The sequence below is a fragment of the Alosa pseudoharengus genome, unplaced genomic scaffold (genome assembly GCF_046254945.1).
Source record: "Alosa pseudoharengus isolate Yale_2024_CS ecotype anadromous, Long Island Sound unplaced genomic scaffold, YU_APseudo_1.1 YU_APseudo_1.1_scf_20, whole genome shotgun sequence".
Lineage (NCBI taxonomy): Eukaryota > Metazoa > Chordata > Actinopteri > Clupeiformes > Clupeidae > Alosa > Alosa pseudoharengus.
This window is the reverse complement of record NW_027468664.1, coordinates 36,967,547-36,984,513: the sequence shown is the minus strand read 5'-3', so window position 1 is coordinate 36,984,513 and position 16,967 is coordinate 36,967,547. Positions and strand designations below refer to the sequence as shown.

The 16,967-nt window shown below is 46.9% G+C and overlaps 22 non-coding genes across 22 annotated transcripts; all 22 read right to left on the bottom strand.

The window, feature by feature from the left end:
- Nucleotides 1–717: 717 nt before the first annotated feature.
- Nucleotides 718–858, bottom strand: LOC143137127 (U4 spliceosomal RNA). Its single transcript, XR_012989701.1, has one exon. It is a non-coding gene; the product is annotated as a U4 spliceosomal RNA (small nuclear RNA).
- Nucleotides 859–1,441: 583 nt separating this feature from the next.
- LOC143137043 (U4 spliceosomal RNA) lies at nt 1,442–1,582 on the bottom strand. The gene has a single exon (XR_012989621.1). It is a non-coding gene; the product is annotated as a U4 spliceosomal RNA (small nuclear RNA).
- A 580-nt stretch (nt 1,583–2,162) lies between these two features.
- LOC143137363 (U5 spliceosomal RNA) lies at nt 2,163–2,277 on the bottom strand. Its single transcript, XR_012989925.1, has one exon. It is a non-coding gene; the product is annotated as a U5 spliceosomal RNA (small nuclear RNA).
- A 762-nt stretch (nt 2,278–3,039) lies between these two features.
- On the bottom strand, nt 3,040–3,180 carry LOC143137042 (U4 spliceosomal RNA). Its single transcript, XR_012989620.1, has one exon. It is a non-coding gene; the product is annotated as a U4 spliceosomal RNA (small nuclear RNA).
- A 578-nt stretch (nt 3,181–3,758) lies between these two features.
- On the bottom strand, nt 3,759–3,899 carry LOC143137041 (U4 spliceosomal RNA). Its single transcript, XR_012989619.1, has one exon. It is a non-coding gene; the product is annotated as a U4 spliceosomal RNA (small nuclear RNA).
- A 580-nt stretch (nt 3,900–4,479) lies between these two features.
- LOC143137253 (U5 spliceosomal RNA) lies at nt 4,480–4,594 on the bottom strand. Its single transcript, XR_012989821.1, has one exon. It is a non-coding gene; the product is annotated as a U5 spliceosomal RNA (small nuclear RNA).
- Nucleotides 4,595–5,356: 762 nt separating this feature from the next.
- Nucleotides 5,357–5,497, bottom strand: LOC143137040 (U4 spliceosomal RNA). The gene has a single exon (XR_012989618.1). It is a non-coding gene; the product is annotated as a U4 spliceosomal RNA (small nuclear RNA).
- A 583-nt stretch (nt 5,498–6,080) lies between these two features.
- Nucleotides 6,081–6,221, bottom strand: LOC143137039 (U4 spliceosomal RNA). Its single transcript, XR_012989617.1, has one exon. It is a non-coding gene; the product is annotated as a U4 spliceosomal RNA (small nuclear RNA).
- Nucleotides 6,222–6,801: 580 nt separating this feature from the next.
- LOC143137242 (U5 spliceosomal RNA) lies at nt 6,802–6,916 on the bottom strand. Its single transcript, XR_012989810.1, has one exon. It is a non-coding gene; the product is annotated as a U5 spliceosomal RNA (small nuclear RNA).
- Nucleotides 6,917–7,690: 774 nt separating this feature from the next.
- On the bottom strand, nt 7,691–7,831 carry LOC143137078 (U4 spliceosomal RNA). Its single transcript, XR_012989655.1, has one exon. It is a non-coding gene; the product is annotated as a U4 spliceosomal RNA (small nuclear RNA).
- A 583-nt stretch (nt 7,832–8,414) lies between these two features.
- On the bottom strand, nt 8,415–8,555 carry LOC143137038 (U4 spliceosomal RNA). The gene has a single exon (XR_012989616.1). It is a non-coding gene; the product is annotated as a U4 spliceosomal RNA (small nuclear RNA).
- A 580-nt stretch (nt 8,556–9,135) lies between these two features.
- Nucleotides 9,136–9,250, bottom strand: LOC143137241 (U5 spliceosomal RNA). Its single transcript, XR_012989809.1, has one exon. It is a non-coding gene; the product is annotated as a U5 spliceosomal RNA (small nuclear RNA).
- A 762-nt stretch (nt 9,251–10,012) lies between these two features.
- Nucleotides 10,013–10,153, bottom strand: LOC143137037 (U4 spliceosomal RNA). Its single transcript, XR_012989615.1, has one exon. It is a non-coding gene; the product is annotated as a U4 spliceosomal RNA (small nuclear RNA).
- Nucleotides 10,154–10,736: 583 nt separating this feature from the next.
- On the bottom strand, nt 10,737–10,877 carry LOC143137000 (U4 spliceosomal RNA). The gene has a single exon (XR_012989581.1). It is a non-coding gene; the product is annotated as a U4 spliceosomal RNA (small nuclear RNA).
- A 580-nt stretch (nt 10,878–11,457) lies between these two features.
- LOC143137239 (U5 spliceosomal RNA) lies at nt 11,458–11,572 on the bottom strand. The gene has a single exon (XR_012989808.1). It is a non-coding gene; the product is annotated as a U5 spliceosomal RNA (small nuclear RNA).
- A 761-nt stretch (nt 11,573–12,333) lies between these two features.
- On the bottom strand, nt 12,334–12,474 carry LOC143137036 (U4 spliceosomal RNA). The gene has a single exon (XR_012989614.1). It is a non-coding gene; the product is annotated as a U4 spliceosomal RNA (small nuclear RNA).
- Nucleotides 12,475–13,057: 583 nt separating this feature from the next.
- Nucleotides 13,058–13,198, bottom strand: LOC143137034 (U4 spliceosomal RNA). Its single transcript, XR_012989612.1, has one exon. It is a non-coding gene; the product is annotated as a U4 spliceosomal RNA (small nuclear RNA).
- Nucleotides 13,199–13,781: 583 nt separating this feature from the next.
- LOC143137077 (U4 spliceosomal RNA) lies at nt 13,782–13,922 on the bottom strand. The gene has a single exon (XR_012989654.1). It is a non-coding gene; the product is annotated as a U4 spliceosomal RNA (small nuclear RNA).
- A 583-nt stretch (nt 13,923–14,505) lies between these two features.
- On the bottom strand, nt 14,506–14,646 carry LOC143137033 (U4 spliceosomal RNA). The gene has a single exon (XR_012989611.1). It is a non-coding gene; the product is annotated as a U4 spliceosomal RNA (small nuclear RNA).
- A 583-nt stretch (nt 14,647–15,229) lies between these two features.
- LOC143137076 (U4 spliceosomal RNA) lies at nt 15,230–15,370 on the bottom strand. Its single transcript, XR_012989653.1, has one exon. It is a non-coding gene; the product is annotated as a U4 spliceosomal RNA (small nuclear RNA).
- Nucleotides 15,371–15,953: 583 nt separating this feature from the next.
- LOC143137032 (U4 spliceosomal RNA) lies at nt 15,954–16,094 on the bottom strand. The gene has a single exon (XR_012989610.1). It is a non-coding gene; the product is annotated as a U4 spliceosomal RNA (small nuclear RNA).
- Nucleotides 16,095–16,674: 580 nt separating this feature from the next.
- On the bottom strand, nt 16,675–16,789 carry LOC143137238 (U5 spliceosomal RNA). The gene has a single exon (XR_012989807.1). It is a non-coding gene; the product is annotated as a U5 spliceosomal RNA (small nuclear RNA).
- Between the last annotated feature and the right edge of the window lie 178 nt (nt 16,790–16,967).

The following is a 16,967-nucleotide window of genomic DNA, read 5'->3' as shown; positions in this document are numbered from 1 at the left end:
AGAGTTACAGGTAGCCTAAACACCACGCACAGACCTTCAACGTATTGCTTTACCTTCATGCAAATGTTGAAGTTATCAGCATACGGCCTACTCATTTTCAGAAGTGGCCCATGAAAAGTATTATTTTTCCCTTTTTTTTTCTTTTCAAAGGCCAGAAAACCAACAAAGCATGCTGGGAAGCTGTCGTACATCGGCTACTAGACGAGAACCTCTTGGGGGTTTCATTCATTACTATGCTGGGTTTAATGCGGTTCAGAGTCAGACAATGATGTTACAGCAATTACAGCAATTATACAGCAATACTACAGCATATAACAGATCATTTTTTCACCCGACCGTTGCATGCTGGGATGCTGAAATGCAGTCGCACAAGTAGGCGGAGACTGAGTATGATCAGGGAAGTAGGGGCCGAGGTTAAGGTGGGGGTGGGGCGAGTATGACGGGCCACTACACAATACTTGCTTGCTATACTACATCCAGAGTAAAGGGAAAATATTTAGATGCATATCTCCCTTCAGCTGGTACATTGCCACAGCTGGTACATTGCCAAATAGAACCGAAATTTGCTGCTCTGACCTGCCCAAAAAGCGCCGGAGAGTTGACGACCAGGTAGGCTATTCCTACCTCACTGTTCGGAAGGTCACCAAAGTCGCACAGCCCACAAAGCGCTGAACCCGACAAGAACACTGATTTACGCTTCTTTCAACAACCAAACAGTCTCCTTGGAGACCACCAAAAGTTGCCATTGCCGACTATATTTCAAGTCGTCAAGGCGGGGTATTGGGTAAAGTTTTCAACTAGCAATAATCGCGCCTCGGATAAACCTCATAGGCTACGATACTGCCACTGCGCAGAGATGACTGGAGATGGGAATGTGTTCTGGGACAGGATGTGGGCAACAGTCATCACAAAGCTGGTGAGTTCAACTATCTAAAGAATATCATACATCCTATGCTATGCTAAACCATGTACAAGTACAATCCAATTGCTGTTGTAGAGCAGTGGGCACCACAAGATGACATCAAAATACAGCAATTACTACAGCATATGACAGATCATTTTTTCACCCGACCGTTGCATGCTGGGATGCTGAAATGAAGTCGCACAAGTAGGCGGAGACTGAGTATGATCAGGGGAGTAAGGGCCGAGGTTAAGGTGGGGGTGGGGCGAGTATGACGGGCCACTACACAATACTTGCTTGCTATACTACATCCAGAGTAAAGGGAAAATATTTAGATGCATATCTCCCTTCAGCTGGTACATTGCCAAATAGAACCGAGACGAAATTTGCTGCTCTGACCTGCCCAAAAAGCGCCGGAGAGTTGACGACCAGGTAGGCTATTCCTACCTCACTGTTCGGAAGGTCACCAAAGTCGCACAGCCCACAAAGCGCTGAACCCGACAAGAACACTGATTTACGCTTCTTTCAACAACCAAACAGTCTCCTTGGAGACCACCAAAAATTGCCATTGCCGACTATATTTCAAGTCGTCAAGGCGGGGTATTGGGTAAAGTTTTCAACTAGCAATAATCGCGCCTCGGATAAACCTCATAGGCTACGATACTGCCACTGCGCAGAGATGACTGGAGATGGGAATGTGTTCTGGGACCGGGTGTGGGCAACAGTCATCACAAAGCTGGTGAGCTCAACTATCTAAAGAATATCATCCATCCTATGCTATGCTAAACCATGTACAAGTACAACCCAAGTGCTGTTGTAGAGCAGTGGGCACCACAAGATCTTTGCTTCCGAAATCGGACGAGATCGGGCGTGCTCAGCGTGGTATGGCCGTAAGCAACTGCACACCGACAACGTTGATCTGATAAACCTCCAACAGCTGGGCATAAGAGCTCCCGGTATGATTTCAGGCTTGAGCCACTTACTCATTCAGAAAAAAGGCTGTATCAGGGAATAAAGACACACACGAGGGGGTTGCTATATTTCAGACGGGCATAGGCTACTTGAAGAGAGAGCTCCAAAAGAGAACGAGGACAAAAGTGATCAGAGTTTCAGAAATCTACCTGTCCTAAGAACGTTCGACCACACGTGAACAACAGGCCGTGCTGCCAACGTGTAAGCTCCTCCCTCTCGTTCGTCGTTATCAGCAGTACACGTCGGCGCACGAACAAACAGAGGGCACTTCTTTTTCACAGATCGAGGGACCCCACCGTATGGTGGGGCATCAAAAAATTCATATCAACTCATAGTGGTCCTTTCCACGGAAATCTTTAGTAAAAGGCGAAAGATTTATACGATAGGAAGAGAACCATGAGTGTTCTGCCAGTCTGGAACATGACTTGAGCTAGCCACCGCCAGCGCCACAGGTCACTATCAGAGTTACAGGTAGCCTAAACACCACGCACAGACCTTCAACGTATTGCTTTACCTTCATGCAAATGTTGAAGTTATCAGCATACGGCCTACTCATTTTCAGAAGTGGCCCATGAAAAGTATTTTTTTTCCCTTTTTTTTTCTTTTCAAAGGCCAGAAAACCAACAAAGCATGCTGGGAAGCTGTCGTACATCGGCTACTAGACGAGAACCTCTTGGGGGTTTCATTCATTACTATGCTGGGTTTAATGCGGTTCAGAGTCAGACAATGATGTTACAGCAATTACAGCAATTATACAGCAATACTACAGCATATAACAGATCATTTTTTCACCCGACCGTTGCATGCTGGGATGCTGAAATGCAGTCGCACAAGTAGGCGGAGACTGAGTATGATCAGGGGAGTAAGGGCCGAGGTTAAGGTGGGGGTGGGGCGAGTATGACGGGCCACTACACAATACTTGCTTGCTATACTACATCCGGAGTAAAGGGAAAATATTTAGATGCAAATTTCCCTTCAGCTGGTACATTGGCAAATAGAACCGAGATGAAATTTGCTGCTCTGACCTGCCCAAAAAGCGCCGGAGAGTTGACGACCAGGTAGGCTATTCCTACCTCACTGTTCGGAAGGTCACCAAAGTCGCACAGCCCACAAAGCGCTGAACCCGACAAGAACACTGATTTACGCTTCTTTCAACAACCAAACAGTCTCCTTGGAGACCACCAAAAATTGCCATTGCCGACTATATTTCAAGTCGTCAAGGCGGGGTATTGGGTAAAGTTTTCAACTAGCAATAATCGCGCCTCGGATAAACCTCATAGGCTACGATACTGCCACTGCGCAGAGATGACTGGAGATGGGAATGTGTTCTGGGACCGGGTGTGGGCAACAGTCATCACAAAGCTGGTGAGCTCAACTATCTAAAGAATATCATCCATCCTATGCTATGCTAAACCATGTACAAGTACAATCCAATTGCTGTTGTAGAGCAGTGGGCACCACAAGATGACATCAAAATACAGCAATTACTACAGCATATGACAGATCATTTTTTCACCCGACCGTTGCATGCTGGGATGCTGAAATGCAGTCGCACAAGTAGGCGGAGACTGGGTATGATCAGGGGAGTAAGGGCCGAGGTTAAGGTGGGGGTGGGGCGAGTATGACGGGCAACTACACAATACTTGCTTGCTATACTACATCCAGAGTAAAGGGAAAATATTTAGATGCATATCTCCCTTCAGCTGGTACATTGCCAAATAGAACCGAGATGAAATTTGCTGCTCTGACCTGCCCAAAAAGCGCCGGAGAGTTGACGACCAGGTAGGCTATTCCTACCTCACTGTTCGGAAGGTCACCAAAGTCGCACAGCCCACAAAGCGCTGAACCCGACAAGAACACTGATTTACTTTCAACAACCAAACAGTCTCCTTGGAGACCACCAAAAATTGCCATTGCCGACTATATTTCAAGTCGTCAAGGCGGGGTATTGGGTAAAGTTTTCAACTAGCAATAATCGCGCCTCGGATAAACCTCATAGGCTACGATACTGCCACTGCGCAGAGATGACTGGAGATGGGAATGTGTTCTGGGACCGGGTGTGGGCAACAGTCATCACAAAGCTGGTGAGCTCAACTATCTAAAGAATATCATCCATCCTATACTATGCTAAACCATGTACAAGTACAACCCAAGTGCTGTTGTAGAGTAGTGGGCACCACAAGATCTTTGCTTCCGAAATCGGACGAGATCGGGCGTGCTCAGCGTGGTATGGCCGTAAGCAACTGCACACCGACAACGTTGATCTGATAAACCTCCAACAGCTGGGCATAAGAGCTCCCGGTATGATTTCAGGCTTGAGCCACTTACTCATTCAGAAAAAAGGCTGTATCAGGGAATAAAGACACACACGAGGGGGTTGCTATATTTCAGACGGGCATAGGCTACTTGAAGAGAGAGCTCCAAAAGAGAACGAGGACAAAAGTGATCAGAGTTTCAGAAATCTACCTGTCCTAAGAACGTTCGACCACACGTGAACAACAGGCCGTGCTGCTACCGTGTAAGCTCCTCCCTCTCGTTCGTCGTTATCAGCAGTACACGTCGGCGCACGAACAAACAGAGGGCACTTCTTTTTCACAGATCGAGGGACCCCACCGTATGGTGGGGCATCAAAAAATTCATATCAACTCATAGTGGTCCTTTCCACGGAAATCTTTAGTAAAAGGCAAAAGATTTATACGATATGAAGAGAACCATGAGTGTTCTGCCAGTCTGGAACATGACTTGAGCTAGCCACCGCCAGCGCCACAGGTCACTATCAGAGTTACAGGTAGCCTAAACACCACGCACAGACCTTCAACGTATTGCTTTACCTTCATGCAAATGTTGAAGTTATCAGCATACGGCCTACTCATTTTCAGAAGTGGCCCATGAAAAGTATTTTTTTTCCCTTTTTTTTTCTTTTCAAAGGCCAGAAAACCAACAAAGCATGCTGGGAAGCTGTCGTACATCGGCTACTAGACGAGAACCTCTTGGGGGTTTCATTCATTACTATGCTGGGTTTAATGCGGTTCAGAGTCAGACAATGATGTTACAGCAATTACAGCAATTATACAGCAATACTACAGCATATAACAGATCATTTTTTCACCCGACCGTTGCATGCTGGGATGCTGAAATGCAGTCGCACAAGTAGGCGGAGACTGAGTATGATCAGGGGAGTAAGGGCCGAGGTTAAGGTGGGGGTGGGGCGAGTATGACGGGCCACTACACAATACTTGCTTGCTATACTACATCCAGAGTAAAGGGAAAATATTTAGATGCAAATTTCCCTTCAGCTGGTACATTGCCAAATAGAACCGAGATGAAATTTGCTGCTCTGACCTGCCCAAAAAGCGCCGGAGAGTTGACGACCAGGTAGGCTATTCCTACCTCACTGTTCGGAAGGTCACCAAAGTCGCACAGCCCACAAAGCGCTGAACCCGACAAGAACACTGATTTACGCTTCTTTCAACAACCAAACAGTCTCCTTGGAGACCACCAAAAATTGCCATTGCCGACTATATTTCAAGTCGTCAAGGCGGGGTATTGGGTAAAGTTTTCAACTAGCAATAATCGCGCCTCGGATAAACCTCATAGGCTACGATACTGCCACTGCGCAGAGATGACTGGAGATGGGAATGTGTTCTGGGACCGGGTGTGGGCAACAGTCATCACAAAGCTGGTGAGCTCAACTATCTAAAGAATATCATCCATCCTATGCTATGCTAAACCATGTACAAGTACAATCCAATTGCTGTTGTAGAGCAGTGGGCACCACAAGATGACATCAAAATACAGCAATTACTACAGCATATGACAGATCATTTTTTCACCCGACCGTTGCATGCTGGGATGCTGAAATGCAGTCGCACAAGTAGGCGGAGACTGGGTATGATCAGGGGAGTAAGGGCCGAGGTTAAGGTGGGGGTGGGGCGAGTATGACGGGCAACTACACAATACTTGCTTGCTATACTACATCCAGAGTAAAGGGAAAATATTTAGATGCATATCTCCTTTCAGCTGGTACATTGCCAAATAGAACCGAGACGAAATTTGCTGCTCTGACCTGCCCAAAAAGCGCCGGAGAGTTGACGACCAGGTAGGCTATTCCTACCTCACTGTTCGGAAGGTCACCAAAGTCGCACAGCCCACAAAGCGCTGAACCCGACAAGAACACTGATTTACGCTTCTTTCAACAACCAAACAGTCTCCTTGGAGACCACCAAAAATTGCCATTGCCGACTATATTTCAAGTCGTCAAGGCGGGGTATTGGGTAAAGTTTTCAACTAGCAATAATCGCGCCTCGGATAAACCTCATAGGCTACGATACTGCCACTGCGCAGAGATGACTGGAGATGGGAATGTGTTCTGGGACCGGGTGTGGGCAACAGTCATCACAATGCTGGTGAGCTCAACTATCTAAAGAATATCATCCATCCTATGCTATGCTAAACCATGTACAAGTACAACCCAAGTGCTGTTGTAGAGCAGTGGGCACCACAAGATCTTTGCTTCCGAAATCGGACGAGATCGGGCGTGCTCAGCGTGGTATGGCCGTAAGCAACTGCACACCGACAATGTTGATCTGATAAACCTCCAACAGCTGGGCATAAGAGCTCCCGGTATGATTTCAGGCTTGAGCCACTTACTCATTCAGAAAAAAGGCTGTATCAGGGAATAAAGACACACACGAGGGGGTTGCTATATTTCAGACGGGCATAGGCTACTTGAAGAGAGAGCTCCAAAAGAGAACGAGGACAAAAGTGATCAGAGTTTCAGAAATCTACCTGTCCTAAGAACGTTCAACCACACGTGAACAACAGGCCGTGCTGCCAACGTGTAAGCTCCTCCCTCTCGTTCGTCGTTATCAGCAGTACACGTCGGCGCATGAACAAACAGAGAGCACTTCTTTTTCACAGATCGAGGGACCCCACCGTATGGTGGGGCATCAAAAAATTCATATCAACTCATAGTGGTCCTTTCCACGGAAATCTTTAGTAAAAGGCGAAAGATTTATACGATATGAAGAGAACCATGAGTGTTCTGCCAGTCTGGAACATGACTTGAGCTAGCCACCGCCAGCGCCACAGGTCACTATCAGAGTTACAGGTAGCCTAAACACCACGCACAGACCTTCAACGTATTGCTTTACCTTCATGCAAATGTTGAAGTTATCAGCATACGGCCTACTCATTTTCAGAAGTGGCCCATGAAAAGTATTATTTTTCCCTTTTTTTTTCTTTTCAAAGGCCAGAAAACCAACAAAGCATGCTGGGAAGCTGTCGTACATCGGCTACTAGACGAGAACCTCTTGGGGGTTTCATTCATTACTATGCTGGGTTTAATGCGGTTCAGAGTCAGACAATGATGTTACAGCAATTACAGCAATTATACAGCAATACTACAGCATATAACAGATCATTTTTTCACCCGACCGTTGCATGCTGGGATGCTGAAATGCAGTCGCACAAGTAGGCGGAGACTGAGTATGATCAGGGAAGTAGGGGCCGAGGTTAAGGTGGGGGTGGGGCGAGTATGACGGGCCACTACACAATACTTGCTTGCTATACTACATCCAGAGTAAAGGGAAAATATTTAGATGCATATCTCCCTTCAGCTGGTACATTGCCACAGCTGGTACATTGCCAAATAGAACCGAAATTTGCTGCTCTGACCTGCCCAAAAAGCGCCGGAGAGTTGACGACCAGGTAGGCTATTCCTACCTCACTGTTCGGAAGGTCACCAAAGTCGCACAGCCCACAAAGCGCTGAACCCGACAAGAACACTGATTTACGCTTCTTTCAACAACCAAACAGTCTCCTTGGAGACCACCAAAAATTGCCATTGCCGACTATGTTTCAAGTCGTCAAGGCGGGGTATTGGGTAAAGTTTTCAACTAGCAATAATCGCGCCTCGGATAAACCTCATAGGCTACGATACTGCCACTGCGCAGAGATGACTGGAGATGGGAATGTGTTCTGGGACCGGATGTGGGCAACAGTCATCACAAAGCTGGTGAGTTCAACTATCTAAAGAATATCATACATCCTATGCTATGCTAAACCATGTACAAGTACAATCCAATTGCTGTTGTAGAGCAGTGGGCACCACAAGATGACATCAAAATACAGCAATTACTACAGCATATGACAGATCATTTTTTCACCCGACCGTTGCATGCTGGGATGCTGAAATGAAGTCGCACAAGTAGGCGGAGACTGAGTATGATCAGGGGAGTAAGGGCCGAGGTTAAGGTGGGGGTGGGGCGAGTATGACGAGCAACTACACAATACTTGCTTGCTATACTACATCCAGAGTAAAGGGAAAATATTTAGATGCATATCTCCTTTCAGCTGGTACATTGCCAAATACAACAGAGACGAAATTTGCTGCTCTGACCTGCCCAAAAAGCACCGGAGAGTTGGCGACCAGGTAGGCTATTCCTACCTAACTGTTCGGAAGGTCACCAAAGTCGCACAGCCCACAAAGCGCTGAACCCGACAAGAACACTGATTTACGCTTCTTTCAACAACCAAACAGTCTCCTTGGAGACCACCAAAAATTGCCATTGCCGACTATATTTCAAGTCGTCAAGGCGGGGTATTGGGTAAAGTTTTCAACTAGCAATAATCGCGCCTCGGATAAACCTCATAGGCTACGATACTGCCACTGCGCAGAGATGACTGGAGATGGGAATGTGTTCTGGGACCGGGTGTGGGCAACAGTCATCACAATGCTGGTGAGCTCAACTATCTAAAGAATATCATCCATCCTATGCTATGCTAAACCATGTACAAGTACAACCCAAGTGCTGTTGTAGAGCAGTGGGCACCACAAGATCTTTGCTTCCGAAATCGGACGAGATCGGGCGTGCTCAGCGTGGTATGGCCGTAAGCAACTGCACACCGACAATGTTGATCTGATAAACCTCCAACAGCTGGGCATAAGAGCTCCCGGTATGATTTCAGGCTTGAGCCACTTACTCATTCAGAAAAAAGGCTGTATCAGGGAATAAAGACACACACGAGGGGGTTGCTATATTTCAGACGGGCATAGGCTACTTGAAGAGAGAGCTCCAAAAGAGAACGAGGACAAAAGTGATCAGAGTTTCAGAAATCTACCTGTCCTAAGAACGTTCAACCACACGTGAACAACAGGCCGTGCTGCCAACGTGTAAGCTCCTCCCTCTCGTTCGTCGTTATCAGCAGTACACGTCGGCGCATGAACAAACAGAGAGCACTTCTTTTTCACAGATCGAGGGACCCCACCGTATGGTGGGGCATCAAAAAATTCATATCAACTCATAGTGGTCCTTTCCACGGAAATCTTTAGTAAAAGGCGAAAGATTTATACGATATGAAGAGAACCATGAGTGTTCTGCCAGTCTGGAACATGACTTGAGCTAGCCACCGCCAGCGCCACAGGTCACTATCAGAGTTACAGGTAGCCTAAACACCACGCACAGACCTTCAACGTATTGCTTTACCTTCATGCAAATGTTGAAGTTATCAGCATACGGCCTACTCATTTTCAGAAGTGGCCCATGAAAAGTATTATTTTTCCCTTTTTTTTTCTTTTCAAAGGCCAGAAAACCAACAAAGCATGCTGGGAAGCTGTCGTACATCGGCTACTAGACGAGAACCTCTTGGGGGTTTCATTCATTACTATGCTGGGTTTAATACGGTTCAGAGTCAGACAATGATGTTACAGCAATTACAGCAATTATACAGCAATACTACAGCATATAACAGATCATTTTTTCACCCGACCGTTGCATGCTGGGATGCTGAAATGCAGTCGCACAAGTAGGCGGAGACTGAGTATGATCAGGGAAGTAGGGGCCGAGGTTAAGGTGGGGGTGGGGCGAGTATGACGGGCCACTACACAATACTTGCTTGCTATACTACATCCAGAGTAAAGGGAAAATATTTAGATGCATATCTCCCTTCAGCTGGTACATTGCCAAATAGAACCGAGACGAAATTTGCTGCTCTGACCTGCCCAAAAAGCGCCGGAGAGTTGACGACCAGGTAGGCTATTCCTACCTCACTGTTCGGAAGGTCACCAAAGTCGCACAGCCCACAAAGCGCTGAACCCGACAAGAACACTGATTTACGCTTCTTTCAACAACCAAACAGTCTCCTTGGAGACCACCAAAAATTGCCATTGCCGACTATATTTCAAGTCGTCAAGGCGGGGTATTGGGTAAAGTTTTCAACTAGCAATAATCGCGCCTCGGATAAACCTCATAGGCTACGATACTGCCACTGCGCAGAGATGACTGGAGATGGGAATGTGTTCTGGGACCGGGTGTGGGCAACAGTCATCACAAAGCTGGTGAGCTCAACTATCTAAAGAATATCATCCATCCTATGCTATGCTAAACCATGTACAAGTACAATCCAATTGCTGTTGTAGAGCAGTGGGCACCACAAGATGACATCAAAATACAGCAATTACTACAGCATATGACAGATCATTTTTTCACCCGACCGTTGCATGCTGGGATGCTGAAATGCAGTCGCACAAGTAGGCGGAGACTGGGTATGATCAGGGGAGTAAGGGCCGAGGTTAAGGTGGGGGTGGGGCGAGTATGACGGGCAACTACACAATACTTGCTTGCTATACTACATCCAGAGTAAAGGGAAAATATTTAGATGCATATCTCCCTTCAGCTGGTACATTGCCAAATAGAACCGAGACGAAATTTGCTGCTCTGACCTGCCCAAAAAGCGCCGGAGAGTTGACGACCAGGTAGGCTATTCCTACCTCACTGTTCGGAAGGTCACCAAAGTCGCACAGCCCACAAAGCGCTGAACCCGACAAGAACACTGATTTACGCTTCTTTCAACAACCAAACAGTCTCTTTGGAGACCACCAAAAATTGCCATTGCCGACTATATTTCAAGTCGTCAAGGCGGGGTATTGGGTAAAGTTTTCAACTAGCAATAATCGCGCCTCGGATAAACCTCATAGGCTACGATACTGCCACTGCGCAGAGATGACTGGAGATGGGAATGTGTTCTGGGACCGGGTGTGGGCAACAGTCATCACAAAGCTGGTGAGCTCAACTATCTAAAGAATATCATCCATCCTATGCTATGCTAAACCATGTACAAGTACAACCCAAGTGCTGTTGTAGAGTAGTGGGCACCACAAGATCTTTGCTTCCGAAATCGGACGAGATCGGGCGTGCTCAGCGTGGTATGGCCGTAAGCAACTGCACACCGACAACGTTGATCTGATAAACCTCCAACAGCTGGGCATAAGAGCTCCCGGTATGATTTCAGGCTTGAGCCACTTACTCATTCAGAAAAAAGGCTGTATCAGGGAATAAAGACACACACGAGGGGGTTGCTATATTTCAGACGGGCATAGGCTACTTGAAGAGAGAGCTCCAAAAGAGAACGAGGACAAAAGTGATCAGAGTTTCAGAAATCTACCTGTCCTAAGAACGTTCGACCACACGTGAACAACAGGCCGTGCTGCTACCGTGTAAGCTCCTCCCTCTCGTTCGTCGTTATCAGCAGTACACGTCGGCGCACGAACAAACAGAGGGCACTTCTTTTTCACAGATCGAGGGACCCCACCGTATGGTGGGGCATCAAAAAATTCATATCAACTCATAGTGGTCCTTTCCACGGAAATCTTTAGTAAAAGGCGAAAGATTTATACGATATGAAGAGAACCATGAGTGTTCTGCCAGTCTGGAACATGACTTGAGCTAGCCACCGCCAGCGCCACAGGTCACTATCAGAGTTACAGGTAGCCTAAACACCACACACAGACCTTCAACGTATTGCTTTACCTTCATGCAAATGTTGAAGTTATCAGCATACGGCCTACTCATTTTCAGAAGTGGCCCATGAAAAGTATTTTTTTTCCCTTTTTTTTTCTTTTCAAAGGCCAGAAAACCAACAAAGCATGCTGGGAAGCTGTCGTACATCGGCTACTAGACGAGAACCTCTTGGGGGTTTCATTCATTACTATGCTGGGTTTAATGCGGTTCAGAGTCAGACAATGATGTTACAGCAATTACAGCAATTATACAGCAATACTACAGCATATAACAGATCATTTTTTCACCCGACCGTTGCATGCTGGGATGCTGAAATGCAGTCGCACAAGTAGGCGGAGACTGAGTATGATCAGGGGAGTAAGGGCCGAGGTTAAGGTGGGGGTGGGGCGAGTATGACGGGCCACTACACAATACTTGCTTGCTATACTACATCCAGAGTAAAGGGAAAATATTTAGATGCAAATTTCCCTTCAGCTGGTACATTGCCAAATAGAACCGAGATGAAATTTGCTGCTCTGACCTGCCCAAAAAGCGCCGGAGAGTTGCAACCAGGTAGGCTATTCCTACCTCACTGTTCGGAAGGTCACCAAAGTCGCACAGCCCACAAAGCGCTGAACCCGACAAGAACACTGATTTACGCTTCTTTCAACAACCAAACAGTCTCCTTGGAGACCACCAAAAATTGCCATTGCCGACTATATTTCAAGTCGTCAAGGCGGGGTATTGGGTAAAGTTTTCAACTAGCAATAATCGCGCCTCGGATAAACCTCATAGGCTACGATACTGCCACTGCGCAGAGATGACTGGAGATTGGAATGTGTTCTGGGACCGGGTGTGGGCAACAGTCATCACAAAGCTGGTGAGCTCAACTATCTAAAGAATATCATCCATCCTATGCTATGCTAAACCATGTACAAGTACAATCCAATTGCTGTTGTAGAGCAGTGGGCACCACAAGATGACATCAAAATACAGCAATTACTACAGCATATGACAGATCATTTTTTCACCCGACCGTTGCATGCTGGGATGCTGAAATGCAGTCGCACAAGTAGGCGGAGACTGGGTATGATCAGGGGAGTAAGGGCCGAGGTTAAGGTGGGGGTGGGGCGAGTATGACGGGCAACTACACAATACTTGCTTGCTATACTACATCCAGAGTAAAGGGAAAATATTTAGATGCATATCTCCCTTCAGCTGGTACATTGCCAAATAGAACCGAGACGAAATTTGCTGCTCTGACCTGCCCAAAAAGCGCCGGAGAGTTGACGACCAGGTAGGCTATTCCTACCTCACTGTTCGGAAGGTCACCAAAGTCGCACAGCCCACAAAGCGCTGAACCCGACAAGAACACTGATTTACGCTTCTTTCAACAACCAAACAGTCTCCTTGGAGACCACCAAAAATTGCCATTGCCGACTATATTTCAAGTCGTCAAGGCGGGGTATTGGGTAAAGTTTTCAACTAGCAATAATCGCGCCTCGGATAAACCTCATAGGCTACGATACTGCCACTGCGCAGAGATGACTGGAGATGGGAATGTGTTCTGGGACCGGGTGTGGGCAACAGTCATCACAAAGCTGGTGAGTTCAACTATCTAAAGAATATCATCCATCCTATGCTATGCTAAACCATGTACAAGTACAATCCAATTGCTGTTGTAGAGCAGTGGGCACCACAAGATGACATCAAAATACAGCAATTACTACAGCATGTGACAGATCATTTTTTCACCCGACCGTTGCATGCTGGGATGCTGAAATGCAGTCGCACAAGTAGGCGGAGACTGAGTATGATCAGGGGAGTAAGGGCCGAGGTTAAGGTGGGGGTGGGGCGAGTATGACGGGCAACTACACAATACTTGCTTGCTATACTACATCCAGAGTAAAGGGAAAATATTTAGATGCAAATTTCCCTTCAGCTGGTACATTGCCAAATAGAACCGAGACGAAATTTGCTGCTCTGACCTGCCCAAAAAGCGCCGGAGAGTTGATGACTAGGTAGGCTATTCCTACCTCACTGTTCGGAAGGTCACCAAAGTCGCACAGCCCACAAAGCGCTGAACCCGACAAGAACACTGATTTACGCTTCTTTCAACAACCAAACAGTCTCCTTGGAGACCACCAAAAATTGCCATTGCCGACTATGTTTCAAGTCGTCAAGGCGGGGTATTGGGTAAAGTTTTCAACTAGCAATAATCGCGCCTCGGATAAACCTCATAGGCTACGATACTGCCACTGCGCAGAGATGACTGGAGATGGGAATGTGTTCTGGGACCGGGTGTGGGCAACAGTCATCACAAAGCTGGTGAGCTCAACTATCTAAAGAATATCATCCATCCTATGCTATGCTAAACCATGTACAAGTACAATCCAATTGCTGTTGTAGAGCAGTGGGCACCACAAGATGACATCAAAATACAGCAATTACTACAGCATATGACAGATCATTTTTTCACCCGACCGTTGCATGCTGGGATGCTGAAATGCAGTCGCACAAGTAGGCGGAGACTGGGTATGATCAGGGGAGTAAGGGCCGAGGTTAAGGTGGGGGTGGGGCGAGTATGACGGGCAACTACACAATACTTGCTTGCTATACTACATCCAGAGTAAAGGGAAAATATTTAGATGCATATCTCCCTTCAGCTGGTACATTGCCAAATAGAACCGAGACGAAATTTGCTGCTCTGACCTGCCCAAAAAGCGCCGGAGAGTTGACGACCAGGTAGGCTATTCCTACCTCACTGTTCGGAAGGTCACCAAAGTCGCACAGCCCACAAAGCGCTGAACCCGACAAGAACACTGATTTACGCTTCTTTCAACAACCAAACAGTCTCCTTGGAGACCACCAAAAATTGCCATTGCCGACTATATTTCAAGTCGTCAAGGCGGGGTATTGGGTAAAGTTTTCAACTAGCAATAATCGCGCCTCGGATAAACCTCATAGGCTACGATACTGCCACTGCGCAGAGATGACTGGAGATGGGAATGTGTTCTGGGACCGGGTGTGGGCAACAGTCATCACAAAGCTGGTGAGTTCAACTATCTAAAGAATATCATCCATCCTATGCTATGCTAAACCATGTACAAGTACAATCCAATTGCTGTTGTAGAGCAGTGGGCACCACAAGATGACATCAAAATACAGCAATTACTACAGCATGTGACAGATCATTTTTTCACCCGACCGTTGCATGCTGGGATGCTGAAATGCAGTCGCACAAGTAGGCGGAGACTGAGTATGATCAGGGGAGTAAGGGCCGAGGTTAAGGTGGGGGTGGGGCGAGTATGACGGGCAACTACACAATACTTGCTTGCTATACTACATCCAGAGTAAAGGGAAAATATTTAGATGCAAATTTCCCTTCAGCTGGTACATTGCCAAATAGAACCGAGACGAAATTTGCTGCTCTGACCTGCCCAAAAAGCGCCGGAGAGTTGATGACTAGGTAGGCTATTCCTACCTCACTGTTCGGAAGGTCACCAAAGTCGCACAGCCCACAAAGCGCTGAACCCGACAAGAACACTGATTTACGCTTCTTTCAACAACCAAACAGTCTCCTTGGAGACCACCAAAAATTGCCATTGCCGACTATGTTTCAAGTCGTCAAGGCGGGGTATTGGGTAAAGTTTTCAACTAGCAATAATCGCGCCTCGGATAAACCTCATAGGCTACGATACTGCCACTGCGCAGAGATGACTGGAGATGGGAATGTGTTCTGGGACCGGATGTGGGCAACAGTCATCACAAAGCTGGTGAGTTCAACTATCTAAAGAATATCATACATCCTATGCTATGCTAAACCATGTACAAGTACAATCCAATTGCTGTTGTAGAGCAGTGGGCACCACAAGATGACATCAAAATACAGCAATTACTACAGCATATGACAGATCATTTTTTCACCCGACCGTTGCATGCTGGGATGCTGAAATGAAGTCGCACAAGTAGGCGGAGACTGAGTATGATCAGGGGAGTAAGGGCCGAGGTTAAGGTGGGGGTGGGGCGAGTATGACGAGCAACTACACAATACTTGCTTGCTATACTACATCCAGAGTAAAGGGAAAATATTTAGATGCATATCTCCTTTCAGCTGGTACATTGCCAAATACAACAGAGACGAAATTTGCTGCTCTGACCTGCCCAAAAAGCACCGGAGAGTTGGCGACCAGGTAGGCTATTCCTACCTAACTGTTCGGAAGGTCACCAAAGTCGCACAGCCCACAAAGCGCTGAACCCGACAAGAACACTGATTTACGCTTCTTTCAACAACCAAACAGTCTCCTTGGAGACCACCAAAAATTGCCATTGCCGACTATATTTCAAGTCGTCAAGGCGGGGTATTGGGTAAAGTTTTCAACTAGCAATAATCGCGCCTCGGATAAACCTCATAGGCTACGATACTGCCACTGCGCAGAGATGACTGGAGATGGGAATGTGTTCTGGGACCGGGTGTGGGCAACAGTCATCACAATGCTGGTGAGCTCAACTATCTAAAGAATATCATCCATCCTATGCTATGCTAAACCATGTACAAGTACAACCCAAGTGCTGTTGTAGAGCAGTGGGCACCACAAGATCTTTGCTTCCGAAATCGGACGAGATCGGGCGTGCTCAGCGTGGTATGGCCGTAAGCAACTGCACACCGACAACGTTGATCTGATAAACCTCCAACAGCTGGGCATAAGAGCTCCCGGTATGATTTCAGGCTTGAGCCACTTACTCATTCAGAAAAAAGGCTGTATCAGGGAATAAAGACACACACGAGGGGGTTGCTATATTTCAGACGGGCATAGGCTACTTGAAGAGAGAGCTCCAAAAGAGAACGAGGACAAAAGTGATCAGAGTTTCAGAAATCTACCTGTCCTAAGAACGTTCAACCACACGTGAACAACAGGCCGTGCTGCCAACGTGTAAGCTCCTCCCTCTCGTTCGTCGTTATCAGCAGTACACGTCGGCGCATGAACAAACAGAGAGCACTTCTTTTTCACAGATCGAGGGACCCCACCGTATGGTGGGGCATCAAAAAATTCATATCAACTCATAGTGGTCCTTTCCACGGAAATCTTTAGTAAAAGGCGAAAGATTTATACGATATGAAGAGAACCATGAGTGTTCTGCCAGTCTGGAACATGACTTGAGCTAGCCACCGCCAGCGCCACAGGTCACTATCAGAGTTACAGGTAGCATAAACACCACGCACAGACCTTCAACGTATTGCTTTACCTTCATGCAAATGTTGAAGTTATCAGCATACGGCCTACTCATTTTCAGAAGTGGCCCATGAAAAGTAT